General features: G+C 43.1%; 1 protein-coding gene across 1 annotated transcript in view; it reads right to left on the bottom strand.

The window, feature by feature from the left end:
* Positions 1-11,489, bottom strand: part of ADIPOR2 (adiponectin receptor 2) — a 78,669-nt gene extending 67,180 nt beyond the window's left edge. The window contains exon 1 of the mRNA XM_065416518.1: positions 11,431-11,489. The gene's annotated coding sequence lies outside the window, so the exon portion shown is untranslated. The remainder of the gene's footprint in view (positions 1-11,430) is intronic.
* Positions 11,490-20,441: the final 8,952 nt, after the last annotated feature.

Genomic DNA, 20,441 nt, shown 5'->3' with positions numbered 1-20,441 from the left:
CCTAAAAATTCATAATAATTCTCCAGTCTATACTTTAGCCAAGGAACACAGATCCAAAGAACAGCAAGAAACCCAGTAGAGGTAACAGGTTAAATTTAACCTATCTTTTTCACAGCTCCAGGACACTGGAACGGGTTCTACATCAGGGATTCTCAAACTTGTGTACTGGTGACCCCTTTCAAATAGCAAGCCTCTGTCAAGGCTGTATCCCTACTTTGAACTTTAGGGTACAAATGTAGGGGCCTGCATGAAAACTTCTAAGCTTATCTACCAGCTTAGCTCTGGTCCGCTGCCACCATCTTAAGAATTCCCTCCCTGGGAAGCCTTGAGAAACCTTTCACCAATTCCCTGGTGAATACAGATCCAAACTCCTTGGATTTTAAACAAGGAGAAATTGACCCTTCCCCCCTCCTTCCTTTCACCAACTCCTGGTGAATACAGATCCAAACCCCCTTTGGATCTTAAAACAAGGAGAAATCAATCAGGTTTTTAAAAAGAAGGCTTTTAATTAAAGCAAAAGGTAAAAATCATCTCTGCAAAATCAGTATGGAAAATAACTTTACAGGCTAATCAAACTTAAAGAGCTCAGAGGAATCCCCTCTGTCTTAGGTTCAAAGTATAGCAAACAAGATAAGCACTCTGGTAAAAGGTACATTTACAAGTTGAGAAAACAAAGTAAATCTAAGACGCCTTGCCTGGCTTACTTACAATTTTGAAATAAGAGAGACTTGTTTAGAAAGATGGGGAGAACCTGGATTGATGTCTGGTCCCTCTCAGTCCCAAGAGCGAACAACCCCTTAAACAAAGGACACACACAAAAGCCTTTCCCCCCCCAAGATTTGAAAGTATCTTGTCCCCTCATTGGTCCTCTGGGTCAGGTGTCAGCCAGGTTACCCGAGCTTCTTAACCCTTTACAGGTAAAAGGATTTTGGAGTCTTTGACCAGGAGGGATTTTAGTACTGTACACAGAGAGCTGTTACCCTTCCTTTTATAGTTATGACAGCCTCTGAGTGCGATCCCCCTTATAAATTAAAAACACTTTTTTATATATTTAACACCATTATAAATGCTGGATGCAAAGCGGGGTTTGGGGTGGAGGCCAACAGCTTGTGACCCCCCCCACGTAATAACCTCGTGACCCCTTGAGGGGTCCCGACCCCCAGTTTGAGAACCCTTGTTCTACATAATTCAAGTCCAAGAACTCCACCAAACCACGAGAGCAAGATGGTATTTAAAGCATTAGAAGCTTGGAATGATCCAGTAAATTCATGGATTATATATGATATGCAGTTTGCTCCTGAAGCAACCCACTATGAAGTGCATTGCAGTAGTAGACCTACATTGCAAAAACATGCTTCAGTTACCAGTTCAAACAAGTTAAACAATTTGTTCAGAGAGCGACAAAAAAGTTAATCTCAAATTTTTTAGCCACCAGGCTTCTTGCTCCAACTACTAGATAACTTTCCTTTTCAGACTGTAACCTGCCAATATTCTTGAGATAAAAGCCAGTCTTGGCCATGCCCACGTTTTCCATTGCACTGGCTTTCTGAAGAAACTCCACTTTCAGATTGGGAGGCCTAGATCTAGGCACTTTTACTAATACCAGAGTTCGACCGGCACTAACAAAAGGAATCTACTGATTAGATTCAAATGCATTATGCATATTAATTCTATAGAACCCAAGAGCTACCTAACGAGTGCAAGTGCTTCTTTTCCTGCTCCATAGATTTAAAGCCTCCACGTTCATTGAATGTTCCGTAGAAGGCAGCATGAATTTTAACAAAAGGCTTTGAATTAGCTGTATGGATCTTCATTACTGAAAGCTGTGCCCTAAGCCCCACTGCAACACTCCAAAGAATTCGTGTAGAGATTAATCGAAATAGCACAAACGCGTACTCCTTCAGCAAAATCAGCAGGATTACAAAGTGACATCGAAGTTTAGCAAGCCAGGGTGGGTCCCATAATGCCCTCATATGGTATCACTTATCTGCTAGCGAATTATATGAATGTGCACAATTGATTAAACAATTAAAACATCAGGTCTCATTTTAGACCTTGCACTTCACATATGTAACAGTATTTTAAGAGTGCCATGCTATTCTAGCAATAAGCAGATATCAATACATATAATAATTGCTGCATTATACCAGGACAAACCAAAACCATTCCACTCATTCAGAGCAAGTAAGAAGCTATCATTCCCACCCTGTTCCAGGGGTCCTTTGCCTTATGTTTCACTACATCTGGGGATCTGGCTCCAGATCCCCATCCTAGAGGCAGCACAAATGGCCTCATCTTTAAGCAAGGGGGAGCAGAACCCACAGTCCTCTGAAGGATGGGGAAAAATTACACCACAAGCAGAGAATCAGTGAAATCAGCTATCTGGGGAAAGCTTGATAACTGAGCTTTGAAGAACTGCTGTCAAGTTTGATAGAGCTGATAAACTACAGAAGAGTACAGGTTAATTTGAAGTGGACACCAGGGGGAAAATTTATTAATTTGGAGACACAAGAAATTGCAAAAAATTGGTTTTACAGGTGGGGAAAAACAGATTTGTTATAGGTGAAAAAGAAATGTATCCATGTTTGCATGGACATATGAACAAGTATATATGGCTATACGTAAAAAGCAGGGCTTTTACTTATTTGCAGTTAACTCAAGCGATCAACGCAAAACAAATTAACTAGATTAAAAAATAGTCGTGATTAATTGCAGTTTTAATTGCAGTGTTAAATAGAATACCAATTTAAATTATAAATATATTTCAAAACATTGAAAATCAAATATTTATTTCAATTACAACACAGAATATAAAGTGTACAGTGCTCACTTTATATTTTTTATTAAAAATATTTACACTGTAAAAATGAAAAAAAAAAATCACCTCATACAAGTACTGTAGTGCAATCTCTACAATGAAAGCGCAACTTACAAATGTAGATTTTTGTTTGTTACATAACTGCACTAAAAAACAAACCAATGTAAAACTTTAGAGCCTACAAGTCCATTCAGTCCTACTTCTTGTTCAGCCAATTGCTAAGACAAACAAGTTTGTTTATACTTATGGGAGATAATGCTGCCCAATTCTTATTTACAATGTCACCAGAAAGTGAGAACAGGAGTTTGCATGGGACTTTTGTAGCCAGCATTGCAAGGTATTTACATGCCAGATATGCTAAACACCCATATGCCCTTTCATGCTTCGGCCACCATTCCAGAGGACATGCTTCCATGCTGATGATGCTTGTTAAAAAATGTGTTAATTAAATTTGTGATTGAACTCCTTGGGGGAGAATTGTATGTCTCCTGTTCTGTTTTACCCGCATTCTGCCATATATTTCATGTTATAGTAGTCTCAGATGATGACTCAGCACATGCTGTTCATTTTAAGAACACTTTCGCTGCAGATTTGACAAAAGGCAAAGAAGGTACCAGTGTGAGATTTCTAAAGCTAGCTACAGCACTCGACCCAAGGTTTAAGAATCTGAAGTGCCGTCCAAAATTTGAGAGGGACGAGGAGTGGAGCATTCTTTCAGAAGTCTTAAAAGAGCAACACTTGGACGCAGAAACAACAGAACCCAAACCACCAGAAAAAAATGGTGGCATCGGACTCAAAGAATGAAAACGAACATGCATCAGTCTGCACTGCTTTGGATTGTTATTGAGCAGAACCTGTCATCAGCATGGAAGCATGTCCTCTGGAATGGTGGTTGAAGCATGAAAGGACATATGAATCTTTAGCGCATCTGGAAAGTAAATATCTTGTGACGCCGGCTAACACAGTGCCATGTGAATGCTTGTTCTCACTTTCAGGTGACATTGTGAACAAGCGGGCAGCATTATCTCCTGCAAGTGTAAACAAACTTGTTCAGCGATTGGCTGAACAAACAAGAAATAGGACTGAGTGGACTTGTAGGCTCTAAAGTTTTACATTGATTTGTTTTTGAGTGCAATTATGTAACAAATAAACAAAAAATCTACATTTGTAAGTTGCGCTTTCACGATAGATATTGCACTACAGTACTTGGATGAGGTGAATTGAAAAATACTATTTCTTTTATTTTCTTTACAGTTCAAATATTTGTAAGAGAAATAAATATAAAGTGAGCACTGTACACTTTGCATTCTGTGTTGTAATTGAAATCAATACATTTGAAAATGTAGAAAACATCCACAAATTTAAATAAATGGGATTCTATTTTTTAAATCGTGCGCCAGCCCTAGTTTATGTGTTACCTTCATTCCCTCCACCCCAGATCTCAGCTCACATAGAAGAGGAGCTCAGACACCCCAAAAGGAGCAGTGTTTCCCCAGATCCCTGAACACATGGTGGGCAGGGAGAGGGGCTCAGACCCCCTGCAAAGAACCAAGACTCCCCCAGATCCCAGCACATATAGGGAAGGGGAGAATTCAGGTCTGACAGGCCCCACCACATCTAAAATCCCCAACTCCCTCTGCTACTCACAGTTCTCCAACCCCTCCCATCTTCTCCCCTCCCATTCCCCTTAATCCTTACCCCCCTCCCTCCCCTAAGCCTCCAGACCCCTCTTCCCTCCCCTAAGCCTCCAGACCCCTCTTCCCTCTCCTACCACTCATTCCCATAATACACCCATTCCTTGCTGCAGACCCAAACCCCTCAGCCCCTATTGCCTTTCTTGCACACCTAATCACCCCTCCTCTCCCAGTAAGCATTTTCATGTGTAAATTTATTTTCTTTTTAAAGACAGTTTCAGCATCTTCTATTTTGCTGTACTCATAACATTTCTAAAAAAAAAACAAAAAAAAAACAACACACACCACACCGAACAGTGACACAGGCTGATTTTTCCCAAATGTTTTCAGTTCATTCTCAGTTTTCTGCCCAAGGTGGATTTCAAAATTCAATTCGCAGGCTCAGAAAGGTGTCCCATTCATCTCAATGAGATGTTCTCATCTGATAGAGAATACCCCCCATGGTGATTAAAATAGCTTGAAACAATAGTTACGAAACAAGTGAACTGCTTCACTCATGTCAATAGGTGTTCCCTTTCACCCATCCCCAGGCCGGAATTTTTCATGTTCTCAGCTCCTGACCCCAGTCTCAGCTGTGTTCTTGGTGCATGCCTTTTCTAAGGTCCCCAGAGAGGGGCAGGGTTTACCCAGATCCTGGCTCACAAGGGATGGGAGTTGGGGAGAAGGGCTCAGACACCAACAGAAAGGCAAGCCCCTCCGAGACCCTGGCTCACAAGAGGGGAGCAGGGAAGAGAGTCACACCCCCAAAGATAGGCAAGATCCCCCAAGATCCTGGCACCTACACAGGAGAGGGACCAGGCTTCAGGAACCACTGGTGGGACAGATCCCAGCTCACATACAGGGTAGGTAGAGGGATTCAGACCCTCCAGATAGGAAAGCCCCCCCTAAAACCTGGCTCCCTTGAAGAGGAGAAGGGGGGTTACATCCCTACAGATGAGCTGGGGCCACTAGATTAAGGCACACAAACAGAAGAGGAATGTGGGACCTGACAGGCACTCCCAGCCCCCCTATAACTCACTCTCATGTCCCCTTCCCAGTGTCCCATCTCTTTATTCCCCAACCCCTCTCTCCCTATTCCCACCTACTCTTCCACCCTTAATCACCTTTTCTTCTCAGTATTTCCTTGTGTAGTTTATTTTATTTTCAAAAAATAGATTCAATGCCCTCTGAATGTTCAGTTGTGCTCAGATTACATCTGACCAAAATAAAAATCTCCCTTTGATAGAGGCAGATTGGGGCAACATGCCTCTTTTTTATTTCGGATTTCTGCCTCAGTAGATGTTGTGGTCATTGAATCCGAGCATCATGTCTTTGAAGCCACCAAGGTCCTGTGATGTAGAAGTAGTTATCCAGAGAGTTAGCCTCTTTGCACATGCTCAATAGGGACAGAAATAACCATGAGGCTTATGATGAGCTTAATTGGAAAAGCAAAATCTTTTGAATTCAGATTTAAATTTGATTTCCCTCAGAGGGTGCATGTAATTTGGGGGTAACTGTAAAGCATGGGACACCCTGGTGTGATTAGCTGAGCCCTGGTTTGATATCAATCTGTGAGCATAAAGAGGCTGCCAGAATCTCTCAACTTTAAGAAAAGCTGTCTTTCCCTCCCCTTCTTCCCCCCCACGGGCTGTATCCCTTGGTCAAATGGCCCCAAATTTAGATCACTAACAGAACCCCACACCTCTGATGAGACACACTACATTTCAAAACAATTCAAGTAAACATGTAGATTTTACAGCACTTAGAGACAAGCTTGAAACAGAAAGCTTTCATTCTGCTATAATTGTTTGTATTACAATAACAGTCGGGTGCCAGGTACTTTTGGCCAGTACTCCAGCCGCTCCAAAGCCCTCTTTTTCCTTCTGTTAACAGTGCCTGGTTTTATCTTCTGTTCTCAGAGGGCTTTGTTAGCCCTGCTAATAGTGAGTTACAGCAAGTGTCACATTCCCAGAGGACTCCATTAAATTTCATGGCCAAAGCTGAGTACTCTAATGATACTGAAATCCATCCTAATGCAAGTTTTCCCTACATGGACATAACTTCATGCCAAGAACCCTGTACTGACCTATAGGTGTAAGGATGTGATTCTGCAAGTGATCCTGCACTAAATCACATGACCCCCATAAGCAGCTAGTCAGCATCCAAGATTCCCCATCATTCAAGTGCTTTTATTTTACTGAATGTTGTCTCAAACAGCTTTCAGAAAACTGGGGAGATCCTTATGGACTGGAAAGAAAGAGGCTAGTATTCCTCCATGAGGAATGTTTCATTACAGCAGCACACACAGACCCGTAATTTTGGAAAAGAGAAAAGGAACTCATAATGAATACATGCCACCATGCATACAACATCTTGTATCTAATCTGCTCATCTTTATTCCATGGCTGTCTCACCTCTATGCCAGATGGTGTCTACTCAAGCAATACTAAGCAAGTCAACAAGTCTAGAGCCCAACATTTAGACTGTGAAAAATTGTTTTGGTTTTTAGCCACTCCCTTCTTCCCCCCACACCAGGATGTGACTCAAACACACAGTGATTTAGACATTTCCATGCAGTGTTGGAAATTCAAACAAAATAGCACCGTGTGTGCCAAGAAGGAGTAAAACTGACTAGTAAATTAAATCATTAAAAATGAAATCTAAAAATCTGAGTTAACGTGTGCAAGGAAAAGTTTGTTTTTAAGTATCAACATTGAAAGGGCTCATTTAAATTCCTGAGCTCCCTAACTCTGCCAGTGCTCCCCTGTTTAAGTTCAGTTATTAATCACCTCTCAAACCAAGGCCATGTCTACACTACAGTGCTACAGCAGCACAGCTACAGGCTGCAGCTACACCACTGTAGTGCCACAGCACAGATGCTTCCAACAGCAACAGAAAGGTTTTTCCAACACTGTAGGTAATCCACCTCTAAGAGCCTCTAAGAATTATTCCATTGACCTAGCCACATGCACACAGTGGATTAGGTCAGCATAGCTGTGGTGCTCAGGGATGCGACTTTCACACCCTGGAACGCTGTAGTTACATTAAGCATAGACCAGGCCCAAGTGAAAAGCAGCCTTAGCAGATGAAACTACTTTCCAGAAGGCAGCCAGCAAAACATCTCACACTGACCACAACCTTGCAATGCAATACATAGCTTTCTGTATACACAAAGGTTTTTGCCATTTCATGTGCCCTCAAAGTAAACCTGGAGGTTTGTCCTGTTGGCCTGAACTGGGTTAAGTTAGGCCTTTTATTTCTACCTAGACGATTCAACTAACTTGTCCAATAAGCACATATCTTGTAACATTTATGCTCCAGCTAGTTTTTATGATTGATCTTCTGACATTAGAATCACAAGTCTCAGATTCCAGATCGACCACATAGTTACTGCCAAGTGGTGGGCAGAAACAACCCTTCCACACATCTTATTGCAGGGCTTTGAAGAGGCTCTTCTCTTGCTTTTAATAAACTATGCTCTGAAAATAGGATGCTGTGTACTGAACCCATGTGATTTGAATAATAGAAGCCTATGTTAGTTATCAGAAGTGAATGCGGGGGGGGGGAATCTAGAAACTAGCCATTTCAAAGACTAAGAATGGGTGGCCAAAAACAAAACTAATTTTGCCACCACACCCTTACTTTTTGCAAACTGATTTCTTTCATAATCCTTATTTATCAAGACCAATTAATTGCTTAGAGCCACTAATCCACCATCCAGGCACAACCCTACAAAATCAGTGCGCCTGCTGAAAGCAAGGGGAAAACATTTGTTTAAAACAAATTCAATTTTATACTTCCAAAGCTCTATCAAAGAATGAAAAGATTTAAAGTGATACAGTCTTTCCCCCAAACACTTTTCATAACTGCGTCATACTCCTGTGTAGCAGGTTCTTTTCTCAGCTACCCACCGAAGTACTAAAGTCCAGACTCTCAAACCATAAATACATTAGCCTTTGAAAAATGACTTCTTTCCATTTGAAAATGTAAATTTTACTTAGACACTTAGTTCATTGAGTACATTACTTAATGCAAACCCTGAAAACTTCCCCCACAAAATTTCTTTGTCAAGATTTTTCTGGTGTGTAGACAAACAGGGTCTCCGGAGAGGGAGAAGCGAGTCTATTCCTTTCATATATTTCACAGCATGATTACACAACTACATAGCCTTGGAATGGCTTTTCAGAAAGCTATTAGTGTTCTAATACTTAGTACATTGAGACACAAGAATGTTGCAGTGTCTGAAACAGCAGCACAAGTGCTGGTCTGATGAGACCATCAGAGGGGCCTCACTTTTTATTTTGTAATGTGTTGGAATGAAGCAAGATCACTCAAAATTCACCACCTCAAATATTCAATTGAAGGTTCTCTATGGTCAGTTTTGACTAAGTGTTAGAGAAGACACTAGCATTATGAGCCCACTGCCAAGTGCAGTTACTGATAACCACCCCTTCACTAACTGATCAATGGCAACTCAAGCACCTGTACAAACAGGCTTTTAAGGATCCCTTGTGATGTCTTGTCCTTTACACCTAGTGTAAAGGGGTCAGAGAGTTTGCAAGAATCTCATCCACAATTATTAACATGCTAGTGGGCATCAGCGTCTGCCCACACTAGTACCATCACTATTACTACTCGTCATGGAATGTTACTGGTGGAAAGTTAGAAGAAAAATGGTCAAGTTGTTTAGACAGGCCTTCAGACCTGATGAGGTTTAACTAAACTGTTTCAGCAGTGATGATAGTTAATGTTCCAAAGGTGACCATGTAGTGACCCAGTGAACCATACACATTACTGGTGTACTAAGGAGGTAGGTTATTTTACAATGAGAGGTTTCCCATTAGGAAAGCACTTTTGTTAATCAAGTGTTTTCTCATTGATGATAAATCAGATCACTAAGAGAAACAAACATTCACCATAGGAGTTGCTGCTATATCAGTCTGCTGTAAAACAATCCCTTCCCCTCACCTCACATTTTAACTGCACTTAGGAAAGATCAGTTTGATGGCCTGGACTGAGTTGGGATTGATAGTGGGACTGAGCCTTTCACCTCTACATCACTGGTTCAGATTCAGCCCAGCTCAATAGTTACCCTTCAGAGGCCAGATCAAATACTATGACATTTTACCATGCTCAAACTCTTGTCTACAATCTGATTTACTAACCTGGTTTAACAGGTTAAATTAGAATAAATAATATTAAATATTTCATCACTGACATAATACTAAACAGGACCGTCCTGTTCCACACGGACTACTAAGCTGATCTTTAGGCTGAATGCAGTTAACAGAACCATTGGCAAGTGTACAAATATGGTAACGTGTCGGGATGTAGACAAGGCCTAACAAATGATTTATCAATAAAATCCCTACAAAACGTGTCCACACGACAAAACCATCACTACAACTGGCACTAACTGGAACCCCTGCTGGCCAAGTAACAAATGAGACAGGGTGACGATGTTTCCTTCTCCCCTAAAGGCAGTCCTTCCAAACACAGTTGAAGCATGCAGAAGGGTGGTGTGGGGAAACTTACTCTGCTTTCTGCCTGTGCTCCACCTGAAATCCCAGGGGGCAATTCCCAGTTGTCAATTCAGCACTTATCAACATGAAAGTTAGTAATTTTTCTGTTCTGAAGTATTTTATAGACTGCTTTTGGTAAGGTAGGAAAGTTACACATCACATAATTAAGAATTTCAAAGACTGATTTCTGGGGAGACCATAATTATTTTCCTCAGAAGTTAAAGTGTTCTGACACTGTTAATGTTCTACTTCCATACCCTATTGCAGTCAAACATGCCAAGTAAAGACTTCATTTCCAAGTCTTAAAAAGAGGGTTATACCATAAGGATAATTTTAACAAATTAAATCATTGAAGAGAAAATTAGCTACTCACCTAAAAACCTCCTCAATTACACTAATAGGTGCAATTTTAAATAAGGAATAAATATGCAGAACAGTTTCTGCAGTGACAAATGTGCATGGCAGTTTACAGATGCAAGATGGCAAAGTACACGTGTCAAAGAGGTTATAATCTAACATTGAGTAATAGTTGAATATTTGTTGACATATAGCCAATATGGAGACATGTCCAAGAAGTCATGGAATCAATTCCACCTTTTTGTCTTATTCAATGCTTTAAATATCCTGAAACACATATAGTATCCTCTACGCAGAACAGTGACCCTCTCACCTTTTACATTTTTATTGTATTGTTGTACATAATGGGTGAGCACTTGGTTGATTATATATCCTGTAAGTGTGTAGTGATACCACTTTTGTATCTCTGTACAGTGTTATGGCAAAAAAAAAATACAATTTATTTTTAAAAAGAGTAACTCATTTAAGTCTCAGTCAGAACTGTTTGGGTTTTGCTTATTTGGCTGTACTGAGCTTCAACCAGAATGACTGTTTTTCCTCCCACACAGAAAGTTTTCAGTATCTCCCTCAATCTGCTGAACTACCTAACATTAATGCTGGGGTGTAGACAAGTTCCCATGGGCAGGCAAACTAAAAACTCCTGATTCTTATGTTACATAGAGTTTTAGTCCACCCATGAGGATCAGGATGGCAGAATCCCCCTGCCAGACGGACAACAAAGTTCATAGCTTATAGGAGGCTTCGTGACCCACTTACAATACTTCACGCACATAAAGCACTCTTCAGCGAAAGATCTCCGAGTGCTTTATGAATGTAAGCAAACACTATTACTCCAACTTGATTTCTCGCCAGCCCTGGTGCTGGCATCAGTTCAGATATTTGTTGGGGGAATTGGAGTCTCCCCAGCCCTCGCACCAGTGTCCGCATCCCCTGCCCCGCCAGAGGGGGATGAAGGATGCCCCGGCCCCAGTGGAACGACACGGGGAAGGGCCCAACCCCCAGAGCCCCCCGCGCAGGCCCCGGCGACCCTGGCGTAACGTCCCGCTCCGCAGCCCCTTACCTGCCACTTCCCCCTTCCGGCGATCGCCTCCGTCCGCGCACTCGGGAGGCCCCACGGTGACACCGCCTCCTCCGCCACCGGGAACGCCGCTGCAGCAACGGCCACCGCCTCCTCCCTCCCCCTCCACTGCCTTATCGCCTAGCTACTAGGACTTGCCCCAGAGCGTCATCATCACGCGGGCTGCCACAGCCAATGCCTACTCAGCCTCAAGGCGCACGCGCAGGCCCCTACGGACACGTGCTCACGGGATGCCCAAGTGTATCTTGGGTGATGTAGTCAGAAACTAGTCCGCGCCGGGCTGGGGGAGTATGAGTGCGCATGTGCACGCAGCGCGCTGTGAGCTGCGGCCCTCGTGCGCTTTTACCCAGACCTTTAGTACAGTTACGTAATTTGCGTAGTGATTCCCAATCCCTTCCTCAGGCTTATTATAGCTGCGTGTCGAGCGGCATCACTCTTTGATTGGCTGAATGAAGCTCGTGACGATCGCGCGGGCTTTTAGTGTCTTGTGAGCGAGGCTCGCGCCGGGAGGCTTTTGAAACCTGAGGGGGCGCGGGGAGATTCCAGAGGCTGCCTCACAAACACACGTTGCGTTCCTCTGCGGGGGGAGCCCCCCCCGTCCCTGTGAGGGCTGCTGCTGTGACACGAAGGGGGAGGTATCCCAGTGGGCAAGTCTCTCAGACACCCTATGAGGGGTAACGTCCTCCCTTTGGGGGACAAGTTTGTCACAATGCAGTTAGGGACAAGGGGGTCTCTGCATAACACTGCTATCCCCCCTCGGTGGAAGTGGGGGGGGGTCACCGTCCCCTTCCCCCCCCCCGAAGAAATCTCCACAGTAGTAGCAAAGTATCCACATGCATAAGTATTTGCAGCATCTTGCCCAAAGCAACAAAGATTTAATAGAAAAAATAGTGCACATTATTTAAAAATATATTTAAAAAGTTAAGATTCCTAATATAACAGTCCTTGTTATAATATAAAACCCATCGCAACATCACACCCAATCATATTTTTAAAATACAAAGCTCTGAGGGCAGGGGAATGTATACATTAAACTTTTATCACAATTATATTTGTACATATATGTACAACATCCACCACACATCAAAATATATTTATGAGACTTCCCTTGTGATGGTAAGTTCATATGTATGCAGTACAGTACATCAAAAAGGAAAATACAGATAGTGAGACAAATACTGTTCCACTATATAATTTAAAAGATAAAATTTAAGAAGCAACTACAGAAGTAGTTCAAATAGAGGTACAAGAATGATTCAAGGTCTCAAATACCTGCCTTACCATGAAAAATTTAAAATCAATTTATATAGTAGAACTGGTCAGAAAAAATTCTTTAAAAAAATTTTCATTGGCATGGGCCTGGCCGCTGTTTCCCGCAGCTACCATTGGCTGGGAACGGCAAACCGCGGCCACTGGGAGCTGCGGGCGGCCATACAAATGGAAACAAACTGTCTGGCGGCCCGCCAGCAGATTACACTGACAGGCCACAGGTTGCTCACCACTGATCTAAATCCTCTGTGAAATGGAATTAGCTTTCTCTGCCCAACTCTACTATTTAGTTATCAAAGAGTAGGTTAAGAGGTGACTTGATCACAGGCTGTAAGTACCTACACAAGAAGTTTTCTGATGGTAGTGAGGCTCTTTAACAAAGGCATAAGAAGATCCAGTGGCTGAAAGTTTAAACTGCAAAATGGAAACCAGGGGCACATTTTTAACAGTGTGGGTAATTAACTGATGGAACAATTTACCAAGAGATGTGTAGTGGATTCCCCATGACTTGACATCTTTAAATTAAGATTGGATGTCTTTCTATAATATATGCGCTAACCCAAAAAATTATGGGCTAGATGGAGGAATTATTGGATAAAATTCAGGGGAGTAAAAAATAAGGAACAGGACTCAGGCTGATTTTTAAAAGAACTAAATATGTCCATCTTAATCAAATAATCTTTTAAGAAAAGAAATGATAACTGTCTACAAGTTTTACTAAGGAAGGAGAGGAATTATTAACAGCAATGGAATTAAAATAAGCAAAGAAAAATATATGTATTAGCCAGCTAGTCCACAAAAACTGGTTCTAAAAGTATGGGGCTCTAGTGCAGGGCATTTGTTCCCTCTTGGAACCTATTCAGAATTGTTTTCTTAGAAGAGTTCTTGGTGTTCCAGGTTACTTACCTATTTGTACTGAGGTGGCAATTTACTACAATTTGTACTGAAGCAAATTCTGTATCCTAGAGCCAAATAATGATGTTTTTCCTTTTAAATACTGTATTGGAGTTACTATAATGCTGGATACCAGACTTCCAAAAATGTTCATTTGCTGGAGGAGAAAATTAATAGTTCTAATTGGCTAAGAATGGTGAGATTAAATTCAGCCTTCCACATCTCACATTCTTGGGTCTATGGGCAAAACTGCCATTTGTCCTTATGTGGCAATGCCACGGCCTGCCCCAGTCATGATTCTGTGCTTAGTTAGGGAGAGAAAGCAGGTGCTGCAAAGAATCTGCTGCTTCCTTCCTGCAAGGAAGAGGGAAGAGAAAGGACAGAAGGGTTGGGGATTGAGGAATGCCCTGTCAAAGACTTCAGTAATTTACTTCCCCTGGGATCAATTCCTTTCTGAGTCATAATCCCTCCCCAGAGCTGCTTCTAGGGTGGGACATAGTTGTGCTGCCCTTAAACAAGGTGAGAAGTTAGGTCATAATCTAGACTTTATTGAATTGATGAGACTATGAAAGAGCCAGTCAATTGTTTCTTCGCTGGATTAAAAACTGCAGTGTTTTTCTCTGGACACTGCTGTGAGCACAGAGCCAAGATTGACTGTTGTGGATGAAGAAATGAAAGTCTGGCTCTACATTAAACAGAAACACTAACAGTTCATTTAACATACAAGCCCAGTCTAAAAAAGAAAATAATAATTTTACCTTCATGTCCCACCCTGAGTGTATTGTATTGTAACATACTAATATGTATGTATACCACTGCTCCCTATTGATGGGATGAAGAACTACTCATCTGTGTGTCATAGGCTATATAAAGTAAATAGCTAATGGAGATTCTCCTGTAGTTCAGGTACTAGGGGCCTGTGTAGTTTGTGTGAGGCATAGTGACAGTTGTGATTGTCCTAGGTGGCTATGGATTCATTACTATCTTATTCTAATTGTGCCTCTCATCCTGGTCATAAGCAGGGGTGCTGGAACAATTTGTATAGCGGGGGTACTGAGAGCCATTGAATCAAACTTTAAGTCCTGTATATAATGGAAACCACTTCAAGCCAGGAGGTGCAGCAGCACCCCAGCACTCCTAGTTCCAGCACCTATGGTCATAAGCAAAGGTCCTGCCCTGTGCCCTTGATATCATTGGAAGATAATGTTGCTGTGCTTATAGCCTAGAGAATTTTGCCTCTTGTTGCTGCTGCTTCACATCAAAGGAAGTCTGCAGGTGATCACTCACCATACCCCTCAACTTCAGCGCATCCAGATGAGGGAGTACTCAGAGAAACTAGTCCTTCAATTGAACATGAGGACTATCCATTTCTAAGTATTGTCACAGATGGGTTGTATGGCAGGCTGATGTGTGCAGAAGGCCATGCCTGTAGAATGTAAAAACAACCAAACAATATGGCCCCATCCCTGGGGCATTTCTTTCTCTGTACAATCGAGACTCTTCCCTGAGATCTGGTGGCAAAGTCCAAACAAACAGACAGACAGAAAGCCTTGTAATAAAGTACAAAACAAACAAAATGGTCCCATCCTCAAATATCTTCCTCCCAGGCACTCCTGGTAAGATTCCAAACTCTCCCCAGAGATCTGGTGGCTAAAGTAAATAATAAACAGCTAGAATTTATTTGCAAAAAGAAGAGAAAGCCATTGCAGAATCTCCCTACCCAGACTCTCCTACTATCAGGCAAGAGGCTGTCCCCTTCTCATCATGTCTTCCTGTGGACCCCTACAAATCCCAGAAGCCCCAGGGGGATCTGTATTTCCCAGATTCCATTTCGTTGAGAGAAGATGGGAACATTGACCTCCCAAACTTCAAGCGTTCTTGACAGACTCAACAGGCTGAGTTTTCTCCCACAAACTACTCCCTCCCAAAACCATTTTTTCTCTCCCAGGGCTTGTGTCTGTTGACCCACACATTTGTCTTTGAACAAGCCCCTTGGAATGAGGTAATATGGCTCTGCACACTTTCCCCCTAGATCTTAAGGAGCCAGTGTACCCCATGACAGTACACAATTTACAGCCCTACCTGTCCCTCTTATGGCTGTCCAGTGTTGGGGAAGGAGGGGAGAAGTAGCTGTCCTCTGCTTCCCACAGTGAAAGAGAAACTGTTCCTGTTGTTGGTTCTCCTTCCTCTGTTCTAGCAGGTGCCAGTGTGCCTTTCACACCCTCTCATGCTCTCCTGATGAGAGTGGTAGAACTCCTGTGTCATCTGAAAAGGGAGAGGGAGAAGTGGAATGGCAACAGCTACACCTTTATCCCCTGCAGGAAGAAGTCTGGCAAAATGGAGATATGACAATAAAGCTTTACGGTGATCTTCATATTTGTTATATTGTTTTTAATTATTTTTATCCTTGGGTATAAAAGGCCATGCTTGTGCTCTGTTTTTCCTGGTGCGTATTCTGGTGGCTGTAAGCATTTTGTTTTGTTCATCTTTGATAAGATAGAGGAGGTGGTTGCGGTCCAGTGGATATGGCACGTGAATGGGAATCTGGGATCCTATTTTCACCTCTGTCACTGACTCACTGTGACCTTGGGAAAGTCAGTATTCAAACCTCTGGTTTCAGGAAATTTAAGTTTACAAAATCTGATACTTACCCCACTGAGCCATCTCCTCCAGCCCTGCCTGAGGTAGAATACATCAGCTCAGCTCATGTATATAACATTTCCCTTTGCAACTTACAGTGCAATGGAACTTTATTTCTTAGAGTCTTCAATATAATCTGTATCCTAAAATGCAGTTAAATAAAAGCTGAGCGAGAAAATGTGTGTGATTATACACAGCTGTGTGTAGATACCATTGGGATAGCCACTTTAGAGATGCAGGTAGACACCTGCCCTGTACCAGATGGAAGATATCAGACTTCCTCCAAATGGAGACCTGAGGTTTCTTTGGGATGCTCTGTGAACACCGGCAGATGATGGCAATTGGCAATGCTGTCTTTCTTTGGCCAGAGGTTACAGATTGGTCCCACAGAGTGCACATTCTTCACAATAGTTTAGGGATGGAAAGGGCAGAATATCTTATGCATTTGAACTGCAAGCAAAATTTAGGCAATCAGGTATTTGGCTCAGAAACCAGACTAACATCTTTAATCTTACAGGCTACCATGAGCTACTTAATTACCATGAATGATCAAATCATTACTTTCACATTTCATTCAGAAAACAGCATCTCCCGCTAACACCAGGCTGGTGTAGGGCATTTGTTCAATACAGACTCAGAGAAAAGAGTGCTTCTTGCTGAATCCCCAACACCACCTTAGTGTTTCTTTGATGTCCCTCATCTAGGTACCAATCTAGCCTGCCTCTGTGCTGTTTTGTTAGAGCTATGAGTGTTACGGCGCAATGCCGTATGGCTACAATAATTAATAGTAAATATTAGTTATTAGCATTCTTAATTCATACATCTCAAAGTGCTTTACAAGGGAAGGCAAGTATCATTACTCTCGTTTTATATATGAGGAGACTGAGGTACAAAGATGTAAAGTGACTTGTCTAAGGTCAGTGGCAGCGCTGGAAATAGAACCCAGGTCTTGACTCCCCATCCTGTGCCTCTGGATCACACTGTCTACCTAGCAATGTGCAATTTAAAATCCACTACTTTCTCCCTCATTGGCAAGGAGTAGTTCCTCTTTGGTTTTCATATGCTGCTTGCCCTTCCTTGGCTTTGCACACATCAAGCCAATCTAAATATGCTCTGATTTACATTCTTATTACTATCGCAAGGAGGTTCTTTTGTGTGAGGGTGCCACATAAATTGTTCTTTAGCTAGAGATGGGCTGAACCAAAATTCTGGATCCCAACCCCCCGAACTTTGGGAAAGCTCAAAGCCAGATCATTTGAAAAAAATCCAGGGAAAATTCTCTGAAAAACTGGAGGATGGCGATTTTTATTAGAATCCTTGTGAACATTAGGTTATTTTTAATATAATTCTCAATGATCAAGGCCTCCAAATAACTGGGGTACAGAGACGCTTCCAAACGTTTGGATACTTCTCTGAGCCTATAGAACAGAGGTGGGCAAACTATGGCCCGTGAGCCGAATCCGGCCCGCCAGCCGTTTTAAGCCGGCCCTCAAGCTCCTGCCGTGGAGCGGGGTCTGGGGCTTGCCCCGCTTCGGCGCTCCAGCCGGGACGCAAGGTCGGGGGCCGCTCCATGTGGCTCCTGGAAGCCGCGGCATGGCCCCCTCCAGCGCTCCAGCCAGAGAGCATGGTCGGGGGCTGCTCCACATGGCTCCCGGAAGCGGAGGCATGGCCCCGCTCTGGCTCCTACACGCTCCAATGGCCCAGCTCCAGTGGCTCCCTCCAGCGCTCCAATGGGAGCTGAAGGGGCAGTGCCTGCAGACGGGGCAGTGTGCAGAGCCACCTGGCTGCGCCTCAGCATAGGAGCTGGAGAAGGGACATGCTGCTGCTTCCGGGAGCCGCTTGAGGTAAGCGCCGCCCGGAGCCTGCACCCCTGAGCCTCTCCCCCTACCCCGCCCTGATCCCCCTCCCGCCCTCCAAACCCCTTGATCCCAACCCGGAGCACCCTCCTGCACCCCAAACCCCTCATCCCCAGTCTCATCCCAGAGCCCACACCCCCAGCCAGAGCCTGCACCCCTTCCTGCACCCCAACCCCCTACCCTAGCCCTGATCCCCTCTGCCCTCCAAACCCCTCAGTCCCAGCCCAGAGCACTCTCCTGCACCCCAAACTGCGCAGCCCCACCCCAGAGCCCGCACCCCCAGCTGAAGCCCTCCCCCCCGCACTCCACGCCCCAGCCTGGAGCCCCCTCCCGCACCCTGAACTCCTAATTGCTGTCCCCACTCCAGAGCCCGCACCCCCAACCAGACTCCTCACCCCCTTCCTGCACCCCAACCCAATTTTGTGAGCATTCGTGGCCCGCCATACAATTTCTATTCCCAGATGTGGCCCTTGGGCCAAAAAGTTTGCCCACCCCTGCTATAGAAGAAGCCCTTCAATAAGCCTCAAACAACTCCATCCATCAACAGGCTCCCCCTACTGGCTGTTGTCTTCATGAGGGAGGAAACCCAGTCATCTGCTACTCTCCTGATACCTTAAGGGGAGGATGGCAAGTCTGTATATCCTTTCTGGCATAGTCATGGAACATTTCCCACACTCTAGTTGGAGAAGGGGGTTGTGGGGCACTTCACTCCATATCTCTCCAACAGAAGGCCTCCAACTTCTTCCCTGTTTGTTTCTTTCTCTTAAAAGTTGGAGAGGCTTGACATTTCCCTCCTCCCTTGGGTCCCCACTGTGTCATCACTTCCACTTGCAATTATTTACACCCACAAAATTTACTGTGGTGCAATGCTGGAATATGTGTTAAGATTCCCTTACATGTATAGTCTTTAATGTAAAAGCCAAGTGAAAAGACTTTGAATTACTGGATATATTAGCAGTGCCTGGGGGGTGTCATATACAAGTATTTAACACCTTTAAGCACTGTTGAAGTAAGGATGGAACAGAACAGGGGGGTGAGCTTAGAAGGAAGAAAAAAATCTTTTTAGATATATCCAATATGCAGTGAGTTTTATTACTGAATAGGAAATGTATAGTATCCCCAGATTGGATAGCTCACACATTTGAACTAATCTTGGGCTCAGGCCAGTTCCCGTTGAGGTTTAATTGGAGTTGGGTCAGGCCACTGTATTCACATTTTTCCATGCATGGAAAATTATTTCTGTTACTTTGAATTACTATACTATTGGCTTTGGATTTTATATAATAAAATAAATGTAGGCCACCTTTTGTATTCCAAGAAATTGCTCTCTGCAATGCCAACAAATATCTTGACTGTTGAATAAGAAACAAAAATTGGATTACAAAAATAAAAAGTGGACACATCTGTAAAAATAGGCAAACTAATCACTAAGCATAATTTTTCTTTCTTGTGGATTTCTGGACTCTTCCAATACTTTAAATATGAAATATACATTTGCAGGATTCTCTGATGGTTGAAATAGTGGGTTCTGTAAAAGTTGCCATGTTTGATCAGAAATAGAAGTCGTAAAGATTTAAAAATCTAGTTTTCTGGACTATGGATCTTGTCCATTAATTGGAATTTTTTGTTCATTTGAAATTTGTCAATAAAAAACTTGGAATGTCAGTAAAAAATGGGAAGTATATTAGTAAATGTTTACATTTTGAGGTTCGCTTCTCTGATTCCTCTATGCCTGCAAATGAACTCTGCAGATGCCATGAAGGGCAGGAAGTGTCCTGTGCTAGGATCAGCATATGTTCCATCCATATTTTACTAATTGAATTATGTTATAATTGCAAGAAAGTTAAGAGAGATTAGTAGATTTTGCTAATGGGCCTCTGTTCAAGCACCTTTTCATTATTCTCCATTATCACCACAAGAGGGTGCAGAATGGGCCTCACTCCTTGAACAGCTAGCCCACATTCTGGTGACAAAGTCATCCTTGGTACAGCTCCAATGATTGCAGTGGGTTTACACCAGAGAAGAGTTTGGCCCCTTGGGCTCTGAAATAAATAAAACAGAATAAAACAAAACACACACATATACAAGCAAGAGAGAAAGAAACCTCAGTGAGGGGTATTTAATGGTAAAGAGAAACTGTACATCTGGGACAAAAGAGGTGAGGAGGATTGAAAAGAGCTGGGCAAGGTGACCATTCGTGTCCACTTTGAAGGGGAGAAATGGCAACAATGGTAAGGACTGAGGTGCAGTGTTCATCCAGTCCCCTTCGTGTATGTATGGCTCTCTCACACACTCCACTGACATACACATGAAGTATATTTCTTTCCCAAAGAG

The sequence above is a fragment of the Emys orbicularis genome, chromosome 1 (assembly GCF_028017835.1).
Source record: "Emys orbicularis isolate rEmyOrb1 chromosome 1, rEmyOrb1.hap1, whole genome shotgun sequence".
Classification (NCBI taxonomy): domain Eukaryota; kingdom Metazoa; phylum Chordata; order Testudines; family Emydidae; genus Emys; species Emys orbicularis.
The sequence above is the reverse complement of the archived record's forward strand: the minus strand, read 5'-3'. Positions and strand labels throughout refer to the sequence as shown.